Genomic DNA, 12,342 nt, shown 5'->3' with positions numbered 1-12,342 from the left:
GCTTTGCCGTGCTCCGCCGTAAACAATACTTACCTACAATAATTACCTACGGAAACCTACAATAACTACCTAAATAACTACCTAAATAAACTACCTACAACTACCTACCTACGATCTAAATACATGGTTTAAGCTTTACTCAACACCATATGAGAAGCCAAGCTTACCTCCTGCTAGAGAAAACACAACCTCTCCCAACATTCCACAGGCCACAAAGCCATGTTTTAGTCTGGCCAATCACATCAAGTTTATGATCAGTGATTAGTTAATTGACTATGACTGCCTTGGAAGTGAGGGATCTAACATTAAGTAGTCCTATTTTGAGATGTGAGGTATTATCACAATCTCTTTCAATAATGACAGGAATGGAGGAGGTCTTTATTCCAGTGAGATTGCGAAGGCAAACACTGCCATGTTTACTTTTGTCCAACCTAGATTGAGGCACAGACATGGTCTCAATGGGGAAAGCTGAGCTGACTACTGCTATGGGCAAATTTCACTAAGCTGGCAGGCTTAATTAACAGCCTGCTGCCTGACCTTCACCCTATCTCATTGTGGAGCTAGAGGAGTTAGAGCCCTGTCTATGTTGATAGATAAAATGAGAGCACCAGCTAGGATGGAGTCCAATTCTTCAGCAGGCCAGGCTTGGGCCAATTATCTACAAATTCTATCTTTTGGGAGGGACAGAAAACCGTTTTCAACCAGCGATTGAGTTGTGCAAGTCTGCTGTAGAGCTCATCACTCCCCCTAACTGGGAGAGGGCCATTGACAATTACTCGATTCCGACACATTTTTCTAGTTAAGTTACATGCTGAAGCTATGTTGCACTTGGTGAACTCTGACTGTTTCCTCCTAAATATCATTGGTGCCGGCGTGGATAGCTCAGACCACGTAACGGGTGGAAGAGAGACCTGAGAAGGCTCGAACTCTGACTCTGACTCATTGCTTAGTAGAGATAATCAGTTGAAAGTTTATATCGGCTGAATGAGCGACACAGGTTGAACATACAAACAGCATTTCTTTCCAGAAGCCATGAGAAAGTTGTCCAGCTGCGGGGATTGTAAGGTGGGATTAACACTACTACCTGTATGTACTGGTGGCACAGACGCTGTTTCATCCTTTCCTACACTTAAATTGCCCTTGCCTAACGATTGCGTCTGAAGCCGGGCTTGCAACTCGGCTATCCTCACCATAAGGCGATAGTTCTCCTGCACATTATGAGTACAGCAACTGCAATGAGAAGGCATAATGTTACTTAGCTTTCGGCTGGTGGAGGTCCTTCAGATCCATGTCCAGATAAAGCGTCTGGGGTGGAAAAGTTGAATGACAAAAGTCGAGTGAGGACAAAACTAAGACGTTGGTAAACTTGTTAAATACAGAGTTTCATTTAAAAGTACAAATCAGGTAGCGAAGTAGCAACAAAGAGCACAGCAGTACGGAGACAAAGCGGAAGAGAAACCAGAGAGAGAACATAGAGACCAGAGAGAGACCAGAGAGACTAGAGAGAACAGAGAGAGACCAGAGAGACCAGAGAAAGACCAAAGAGAGACTAGAGACCAGAAAGACCAGACAGAGACCAGAGAGACCAGAGAGAGACAAGAGGGAGACCCTAGAGACCAGAGAGACCAGAGAGAGACCAGAGAAAGACCAGAGAGAGACTAGAGACCAGAGAGACCAGAGAGAAACCAGAGAGACCAGAGAGAGACCAGAGAGAGACCAGAGAAATAACAGAAAGAACAGAGAGACCAGAGAGAGACTAGAGAGATCAGAGACCAGAGAGAGACCAGAGAGATCAGAGACCAAAGAGAGACCAGAGAGATCAGCGGGACCAGAGAGAGATCAGAGAGAGAGACCAGAGAGAGACCAGAGAGACCAGAGAGAGAGACCAAAGGGAGCAGAGAGACCAGAGATAGACCAGAAAGTGACCAAAGAACGACCATAGAGACCAGAAATTAGAGAGAGACCAGAAAGAACAGACAGACCAGAGAGAGATAAGAGAGATCAGACACCAGAGAGAGACCAGAGAAAGGGACCTGAGAGAGAGACCAGAGAGAGACCAGAGAGACCAGAGAGAGACCAGAGGGACCAGAGATCTGAGACACCAGATTGAGAGACACCGGAAAGAGACTAGAGCGAGACCAGAGAGACCAGAGAGAGGGACCAGAGAGAGACCAGAGAGAGACCTGAGAGAGGGATCAGAGAGAGACCAGAGAGAGATCAAAGAGAGACCGGAGAGATCAGAGAGAGAGACCAGAAAGAGAGACCAGAGAGAGACCAGAGAGAGGGACCAGAGAGGACCAGAGAGAGATCAAAGAGAGACCAGAGAGATCAGAGAGAGAGAGACCAGAGAGAGAGACCAGAGAGAGACCAGAGAGACCAGAGAGAGACCAGAGGGACCAGAGATCTGAGACACCAGATTGAGAGACACCGGAAAGAGACTAGAGCAAGACCACAGAGACCAGAGAGAGGGACCAGAGAGAGACCAGAGAGAGACCTGAGAGAGGGACCAGAGAGAGACCAGAGAGAGATCAAAGAGAGACCGGAGAGATCAGAGAGAGAGATCAGAGAGAGAGACCAGAGAGAGACCAGAGAGAGGGACCAGAGAGGACCAGAGAGAGATCAAAGAGAGACCAGAGAGATCAGAGAGAGAGAGACCAGAGAGAGAGACCAGAGAGAGGGACCAGAGAGAGGCCGGACAGACTAGAGAGAGACCAGAGAGATCAGAGAGACTAGAGAGACCAGAGAGATCATAGAGGGACCAGAGAGAGACCAGAGATATCAGAGAGAGACCAGAGGGAGACCCTAGAGACCAGAGAGACCAGAGAGAGACCAGAGAAAGACCAGAGAGAGACTAGAGACCAGAGAGACCAGAGAGAAACCAGAGAGACCAGAGAGAGACCAGAGAGAGACCAGAGAGAGACCAGAGAAATAACAGAAAGAACAGAGAGACCAGAGAGAGACTAGAGAGATCAGAGACCAGAGAGAGACCAGAGAGATCAGAGACCAAAGAGAGACCAGAGAGATCAGCGGGACCAGAGAGAGATCAGAGAGAGAGACCAGAGAGAGACCAGAGAGACCAGAGAGAGAGACCAAAGGGAGCAGAGAGACCAGAGATAGACCAGAAAGTGACCAAAGAACGACCATAGAGACCAGAAATTAGAGAGAGACCAGAAAGAACAGACAGACCAGAGAGAGATAAGAGAGATTAGACACCAGAGAGAGACCAGAGAAAGGGACCTGAGAGAGAGACCAGAGAGAGACCAGAGAGACCAGAGAGAGACCAGAGGGACCAGAGATCTGAGACACCAGATTGAGAGACACCGGAAAGAGACTAGAGCGAGACCAGAGAGACCAGAGAGAGGGACCAGAGAGAGACCAGAGAGAGACCTGAGAGAGGGATCAGAGAGAGACCAGAGAGAGATCAAAGAGAGACCGGAGAGATCAGAGAGAGAGACCAGAAAGAGAGACCAGAGAGAGACCAGAGAGAGGGACCAGAGAGGACCAGAGAGAGATCAAAGAGAGACCGGAGAGATCAGAGAGAGAGAGACCAGAGAGAGACCAGAGAGAGACCAGAGAGACCAGAGAGAGACCAGAGGGACCAGAGATCTGAGACACCAGATTGAGAGACACCGGAAAGAGACTAGAGCGAGACCACAGAGACCAGAGAGAGGGACCAGAGAGAGACCAGAGAGAGACCTGAGAGAGGGACCAGAGAGAGACCAGAGAGAGATCAAAGAGAGACCAGAGAGATCAGAGAGAGAGAGAGACCAGAGAGAGAGACCAGAGAGAGACAAGAGAGAGGGACCAGAGAGAGGCCGGACAGACTAGAGAGAGACCAGAGAGATCAGAGAGACTAGAGAGATCAGAGAGGGACCAGAGAGAGACCAGAGATATCAGAGAGAGACCAGAGGGAGACCCTAGAGACCAGAGAGACCAGAGAGAGACCAGAGAAAGACCAGAGAGAGACTAGAGACCAGAGAGACCAGAGAGAAACCAGAGAGACCAGAGAGAGACCAGAGAGAGACCAGAGAGAGACCAGAGAAATAACAGAAAGAACAGAGAGACCAGAGAGAGACTAGAGAGACCAGAGAGAGACCAGAGAGAGACCAGAGAGAGACCAGAGAAATAACAGAAAGAACAGAGAGACCAGAGAGAGACTAGAGAGATCAGAGACCAGAGAGAGACCAGAGAGATCAGAGACCAAAGAGAGACCAGAGAGATCAGCAGGACCAGAGAGAGATCAGAGAGAGAGACCAGAGAGAGACCAGAGAGACCAGAGAGAGAGACCAAAGGGAGCAGAGAGACCAGAGATAGACCAGAAAGTGACCAAAGAACGACCATAGAGACCAGAAATTAGAGAGAGACCAGAAAGAACAGACAGACCAGAGAGAGATAAGAGGGATCAGACACCAGAGAGAGACCAGAGAAAGGGACCTGAGAGAGAGACCAGAGAGAGACCAGAGAGACCAGAGAGAGACCAGAGGGACCAGAGATCTGAGACACCAGATTGAGAGACACCGGAAAGAGACTAGAGCGAGACCAGAGAGACCAGAGAGAGGGACCAGAGAGAGACCAGAGAGAGACCTGAGAGAGGGATCAGAGAGAGACAAGAGAGAGATCGAAGAGAGACCGGAGAGATCAGAGAGAGAGACCAGAGAGAGAGACCAGAGAGAGACCAGAGAGAGGACCAGAGAGGACCAGAGAGAGATCAAAGAGAGACCAGAGAGATCAGAGAGAGAGAGACCAGAGAGAGAGACCAGAGAGAGACCAGAGAGAGACCAGAGAGACCAGAGAGAGACCAAAGGGACCAGAGATCTGAGACACCAGATTGAGAGACACCGGAAAGAGACTAGAGCGAGACCACAGAGACCAGAGAGAGGGACCAGAGAGAGACCAGAGAGAGACCTGAGAGAGGGACCAGAGAGAGACCAGAGAGAGATCAAAGAGAGACCGGAGAGATCAGAGAGAGAGACCAGAGAGAGAGACCAGAGAGAGACCAGAGAGAGGGACCAGAGAGGACCAGAGAGAGATCAAAGAGAGACCAGAGAGATCAGAGAGAGAGAGACCAGAGAGAGAGACCAGAGAGAGACAAGAGAGAGGGACCAGAGAGAGGCCGGACAGACTAGAGAGAGACCAGAGAGATCAGAGAGACTAGAGAGACCAGAGAGATCAGAGAGGGACCAGAGAGAGACCAGAGATATCAGAGAGAGACCAGAGTGACCGGAGATAGGGACCAGAGAGAGACCAGAGAGCAGAGAGGGACCAGAGAGAGACCAGAAAAACCAGAGTGCAGCCTCATTGAGGTTTGGTGGGTTTCTTCTCTCTACAGAATTTCAAAATATCAATGTTCTTTCAAAGAATTAGGACATTGTTTCCTCTCCAAGAGGTCTATCATATACTGGATATTCAGAAATACTTGTATGAGGCCTCTGAACATCGTGGCCGGGATTAGTAGAAGTTAGAACCCCCACTGCTGTCTTCGATCAATGAAACATGAGTTTAGCCCTTCTTTTTGCAGTCTTCGATCAATGAAACATGAGTTTAGCCCTTCTTTTTACAGTCTATGGCTAAGAAAAGTTACAATCTTGGTCTATACTGCCACCCAGTGGCCATGTCAGGGACTGGAGGCTCCAAGTCCTCAACATGGACTGCAGGGTGCATATACACTACCGTTCAAAAGTTTGGGTCACTTAGAAAAGTCCTTGTTTTCGAAAGAAAAGCAACAAAAAAAATGTGTCCATTAAAATAACATCAAATTGATCAGAAATACAGTGTAGACACTGTTAATGTTGTAAATGGCTATTGTAGCTGGAAACAGCTCATTTTTAATGGAATATCTACATAGGCGTACAGAGGCCCATTATCAGCAACTATCAGTCCTGTGTTCCAATGGCACGTTGTGTTTGCTAATCCAAGTTTATCATTTTAAAAGACTAACTGATCATTAGAAAACCCTTTTGCAATTATGTTAGCACAGCTGAAAACTGTTGTGCTGATTAAAGAAGCAATAAAACTGGCCTTCTTGAGACTAGTTGAGTATCTGGAGCATCAGCAATTGTGGATTCGATTACAGACTCAAAATGGCCAGAAACACATAACTTTCTTCTGAAACTAGTCAGTCTATTCTTGTTCTGAGATATGAAGGCTATTCCATGCGAGAAATTGCCAAGAAACTGAAGATCTCGTACAACGCTGTGTACTACTCCCTTCACAGAACAGCGAAAACTGGCTCTAACCAGAATATAGGAGTGGGAGGCCCCGGTGCACAACTGAGCAAGAGGACAAATACATTAGAGTGTCTAGTTTGAGAAACAGACGCCTCACGTCCTCAACTGGCAGCTTCATTAAATAGTACCCGCAAAACACCAGTCTCAACGTCAATAGTGAAGAGGCGACTCTGGGATGCTGACCTAGGCAGAGTTGCAAAGAAAAAGCCATATCTCAGACTGGCCAATAAAAAGAAAAGATTAAGATGGGCAAAAGAACACAGACACTGGACAGAGGAAGATTGGAAAAAAGTGTTATGGACAGACGAATCGAAGTTTGAGGTGTTCGTATCACAAAGAAGAACATTTGTGAGACACAGACCAAATGAAAAGATGCTGGAGGAGTGCTTGATGCCATCTGTCAAGCATGGTGGAGGCAATGTGATGGTCTGGGGGTGCTTTGGTGGTGGAAAAGTGGGATATTTGTACAGGGTAAAAGGGATCTTGACGAAGGAAGGCTATCACTCCATTTTGAAACGCCATGCCATACCCTGTGGATGGCGCTTGATTGGAGCCAATTTCCTCAAACAACAGGAAAATGACCCAAAGCACAGCTCCACACTATGCAATAACTATTTAGGGAAGAAGCAGTCAGCTGGTATTCTGTCTATAATGGAGTGGCCAGCACAGTCACCGGATCTCAACCCTATTGAGTTGTTGTGGGAGCAGCTTGACCGCATGGTACGTAAGAAGTGCCCGTCAAGCCAATCCAACTTGTGGGAGGTGCTTCAGGAAGCATGGGGTGAAATCTCTTCAGATTACCCCAACAAATTGACAACTAGAATGACAAAGGTCTGCAAGGCTGTAATTGCTGCAAATTGAGGATTCTTTGACGAAAGCTAAGTTTGAAGGACACCATTTTTATTTCAATTAAAAATCATTATTTCTAACCTTGCCACTGACTACATTTCCTATTCATTTTTGCTATATTTCCTATTCAAACTCATTTCATGTATGTTTTCATGGAAAACAAGGACATTTCTAAGTGACCCCAAACTTTTGAACGGTAGTGTATGCCTGAAAATAACGTGACACTCAATTTGAACAATACCACAATCTTAAAATACAAAATAAAATATATTTACACTCAAACAGCCTAATTCAACCTCTATTGAATACCCAGTGAGGGGTGTGCAGAGTGAACCTTTAGGTGGATCTCATAGGCCAGAATCCACATCCCACTTCTCCTCTTCTTGTATCTCATATAGGGCCAACTCTCATATTTTGGTGTTCCTAAGCAATAATTGGTTGAGACCAGAGATCAGAGAGGGGCCAAAGAGACACCAGATAGATCAGAGAGGGACCAGAAAGGGACCAGAGAGAGACCAGAGAGAGATCAGAGAGGGAGGGACCAGAGAGAGACCAAAGAGATCAGCGAGAGACCAGAGAGATCAGAGACGGACCAGAGCGAGACCAGCAAGACGAGAGAGAGACCAGAGAACGAGGGACCAGAGAGAGACCAAAGAGATCAGAGAGAGACCAGAGAGATCAGAGAGAGACCAAAGAGATCAGAGAGGGACCAGAGAAAGACCAGAGAGATCAGAGAGGGAGGGACCAGAGAGAGACCAGAGGGGCAGGGATGAGTTTTCTCCAAGACATCTATGATACATATGCTGGACATACAGAAATACTTGTATGAGGCCTCGGAACATTGGGGTAGGGATTAGTAGAAGTTAGAACCCCCACCTCTGTCTTCGGTCAATGAAACATGAGTTTAGCCCTATTTACAGTCTATGTATGGCTCAGCCTAGTGACCATCTTGGTCTATACTGCCACACAGTGGTCATGCCAGGGACTGGAGGCTCCAAGCCCTCAACATGGACTGCAGGGTGCATTTTTGCCTGAAAACAATATTAAACTCAATTTGGACAATACCACAATCTTAACATTTCTTAAAATGTTACATTCAAATACCCCAATTCAACTCATATTGAATACCTTGTGAGGGGTGTGCAGGTGAACCTCTAGGTGGCTCTCATAGGCCAGAATCCACTTCTCCTCTTCTTTTATCTCATTCAGGGCCGGCTCTAGCCTTTTGGTGGCCCTAAGTGGGAACATTTTCTTAGTGGACCCCCTCTTGACGGTGGAGAGACATTTTTACATTTTAAAGTCAATTTCCTGCAGTTCTACACATTTCGACATGTGGCAGAGATACATTTTTGCAATTTTATAACAAATGTAATCCAATTCTACTGATTTTGCCATGGGGTGGAGATAAAATTTTTCAGTTTTAAAGCTAATTTCCTGTATTTCTACACATTTTGCCATGGCTTATGCCATGTTAATGATATCTGAGTGAGAGTGACTAACAAAATGAAATGGGGGGCCCCTGGAGGTCAGGGCCCCTGGGCACGTGCCCTGCATGCCCAGTCAGTATTTGGCCATGATTACTACAAGTTTAGATAACTTACCAATCTAAAAATTGTTAGCTGACATGGCTAATTGAGTGACTTACAGTGACTAACAAAACAAAATGTGATGGAGTGAGAGGGAGGGTGTGTGAAGGCCGGTATTGAGCAGCAAGAGCTGACATGCAGGGCCTCCAACACTGGTAGGGATATCAAACCCAACTGGACAGGAACCTACCGGACGTTACTTGGCTGTATACCTGACCCAAGTAAGGACAAGCCCGTTGAATTTCTGTTTTCTTTTGTTGGTTACACCGGTAAACAGCTTACCTGTCCGGTTGCATAGAGGGACCGGAAGGCTCAAAGACGAGCTAGGTTTTGGTTTGGTTTTATTGTTACCAAGCGCTGTGGCGCATTCTGTTGTTTCTTTCCCTGAATAAAAGTCCTGGCTTGTTTCCTTGGAGAAAGGTCCATTTTGGTGTTTGCTTGTGTTACTTCACACTCTTGTCAGTTGTTGAACAGCCCGGCCCCCCCTGATCGCAACACTGGTGGAGAATGCGGGCATTATTCCTCCAGGCTTGAAGGGCAAGAGACAAGAGACTGTGAAGTAATACCAGATCATGGAGAACCTCACAAGCAGCTGGCTCATGACAGCCAGGCCCAGTTCGACATGCACAGGGAGTTCATTATGGAGCAAAGGAATCGAAATGCTAGGTTGCTGGCCCACCTACAGACCCTCCCCGCTTGTGCTCCACAGGCGACCCCAGCCAGTGGACCCAACCCGGGCAGGTTCTTGTTGAAAATGACAGAGGCGGATGACGTGGAGGCCTACCTCTTAACCTTTGAGAGAACAACAACATGGGAGGGTTTGCCCGAGAACACCTGGGCTGGGCTGCTTGGACCCTTCCTGGCTGGAGAAGAACAACGGGCCTACTATGACCTATCATATGACCAGGCTAAAGACTACAAGGTGGTTAAGGCAGTGGTTCTTGCCCGGTATGGCTACACGTTAATGAAGTTCCAGGAATGGACCTTTTTTCCCGCCCAGTTAGTTAGGGCCCAGATGCACAACTTTTTTCGGCTGGCGAAGGCCTGGTTGCAGAGTGACCCTGCAGGGCCCAGCGTGGTGGAGAGAGTGGTAATGGACCACTTCCTATGGACCCTTCCCTATGATGCCAAGGTGGCCAGCCAGGGCAATCCACAGTCCGTGGACCAACTAGTCCTCCAAGTGGAGAGCCACCAGATCACAATGGATCTGCTGAAATCTGGTAAGACAGACAATATGGAGGGTAAGCTAAGGAAACAACCATAGACACTTCTGCTGCCCAATAGGTCTGCCAAACCCCCAGAGGTTGAGCCACCCCGATGACGTAGGTTCGGGCTAGACCCCAACCGAAGAAGGTGTTATGAGTGTGGTGAGGTGAGATACCTGGCCTGGAACTGCCCCAGTAGAAATTAACATTTAACATTTACATTGTAGTCATTTAGCAGACGCTCTTATCCAGAGCGACTTACAGTTAGTGAGTGCATACATTTTCATACTGGCCCCCCGTGGGAAACGAACCCACAACCCTGGCGTTGCAAGCGCCTTGCTCTACCAACTGAGCTACAGGGGACCTATGCCCACTGCACACTCCACGGACCCAGTTGGGGGGAGGCCCTGTCACTTAATAGATGCGGAAGCCCTGTTGGACTCCGGCAGTATGGGGTCATTGATACAGCCACAGCTAGTAGGTGAGCACAATCGTACACCAGAGAATCCCGTGTCAGTGTCCTGCATTCACGGGGACACCAAGGAATATTCCACAGCAGTGGTGAAGCTTACAACCCCTCAAGGGAACTGTCAACTTCAAGTAGGCCTAGTCCCAAACCTCCTGGTACCCCTTCTGGTGGGTCGTGATTGTCCTCTCTTTTTTAAACTGTTGGGGAAGCAGGAGGCCCAGTACAGCCGTCAAGAAAAACCCCACCTGGGACTCGGAGGAAAACCAAACATGCCATGACCGAAGAACCCCTCCAACTGTAGATGAAAACCCCTATTTGCGCTGCCCAGGGGAACCCGGATGGGGCCTCCACTGAGCCGGGATCAGAGGAAGAATCAGCAGGACCCTTCGATCCATTCCCAGACTGGGCACTGTCAGAGGAAGATCTCGGGGAGGGGCCCCTCGGTCTCAACCTCAAAGGGCAGTTCGGAATGGCCCAGCTGGAGGACCCTAATCTCACCCAAGCGAGGGCCCAGGTCACCGAAGTAGATGGAAAGATGGTCCCTGGGGTGAGTGAATTGAGATATCCCTGCTTTGTGATTAAAAAGCAGCTGTTGTATAAAGAAGTCAATTCTAAAGTTAACGAACTGTTGTTGGTCCCAAAACGGTATGTCCCCACCGTATTGCAGTTAGCCCTCTCACATGTCCTTGGAGCCCACCTGGGGGTCCAGAGGACAAAGGACAGGGTCCTGGGGCACTTCTACTGGCCGGGAGTGGCAAGAGCCGTGGAGGATTATTGCTGGTCGTGTCCCGAATGCCAACTCACTGCACCTAAACCTAAAAATAAATCCTCTAATCCCTCTTCCTATCATAGATGTCCCTTTGAGAGAACTGCAATGGACCTGGTGGGGCCCCTGGTAAAGGGCACCAATATATCCTGGTGATTCTAGACTATGCCCCCCGCTACCCAGAGGCCATTCCCCTAAGAACTATAACCTCCAAAGGACCTCTACACCAGGCGGTGTCAGAGGAAGGCCCTAAAAATGGCCAAAGACTCCCGCCACCCTAGTCATAGACTGTTCTCTCTGCTACCGCACGGCAAGTGGTACCGGAGCGCCAAGTCTAGGTCCAAAAGGCTTCTTAACAGCTTCTACCTCCAAGCCATAAGACTGCTGAACAGCTAATTAAATGGCTACCTGGACTATTTGCATTGACCTCCAAATAGGTCAGGGACAATGTTGGGGAGAAGTACAGATCAGGGTTGGGTTATAAAAAAAAAAGATCCAAAACTTTGAACATGCCACGGAGCACCATTAAATCCATTGTTTAAAAATGGAAAGAATATGGCACCACAACAAACCTGCCAAGAGAGGGCTGTCCACCAAAACTCACAGACCAGGCAAGGAGGGCATTAATCAGAGAGGCAACAAAGAGACCAAAGATAACCCTCAAGGAGCTGCAAAGCTCCACAGCGGAATAGGAGCACTTTAAGCCGTACACTCCACAGAGCTGAGCTTTACGGAATAGTGGCCAGAAAAAAGCCATTGCTTAAAGAAAAAAATAAGCAAACACGTTTGGTGTTCGCCAAAAGGCATGTGGGAGACTCCCCAAACATATGGAAGAAGGTACTCTGGTCAGATGAGACTAAAATTGAGCTTTTTGTCCATCAAGGAAAACGCTATGTCTGGCGCAAACCTAACACCTCTCATCACCCAGAGAACAACATCCCCACAGTGAAGCATGGTGGTGGCAGCATCATGCTGTGGGGAGGTTTTTCATCAACAGGGACTGGAAAACTGGTCAGAATTGAAGGAATGATGGATGGCGCTAAATACAGGGAAATCCTTGAGGGAAACCTGTTTCAGTCTTCCAGAGATTTGAGACTGGGACGGAGGTTCACCTTCCAGCAGGACAATGACCCTAAGCATACTGCTAAAGCAACACTCAAGTGGTTTAAAGGGAAACATGTAAATATTTTGGAATGGCCTAGTCAAAGCCCATATCTCAATCCAATTGAGAATCTGTGGT

This window comes from Coregonus clupeaformis, chromosome 15, assembly GCF_020615455.1.
Source record: "Coregonus clupeaformis isolate EN_2021a chromosome 15, ASM2061545v1, whole genome shotgun sequence".
Taxonomy (NCBI): Eukaryota; Metazoa; Chordata; class Actinopteri; order Salmoniformes; family Salmonidae; genus Coregonus; species Coregonus clupeaformis.
The sequence above is the reverse complement of the archived record's forward strand: the minus strand, read 5'-3'. Positions refer to the sequence as shown.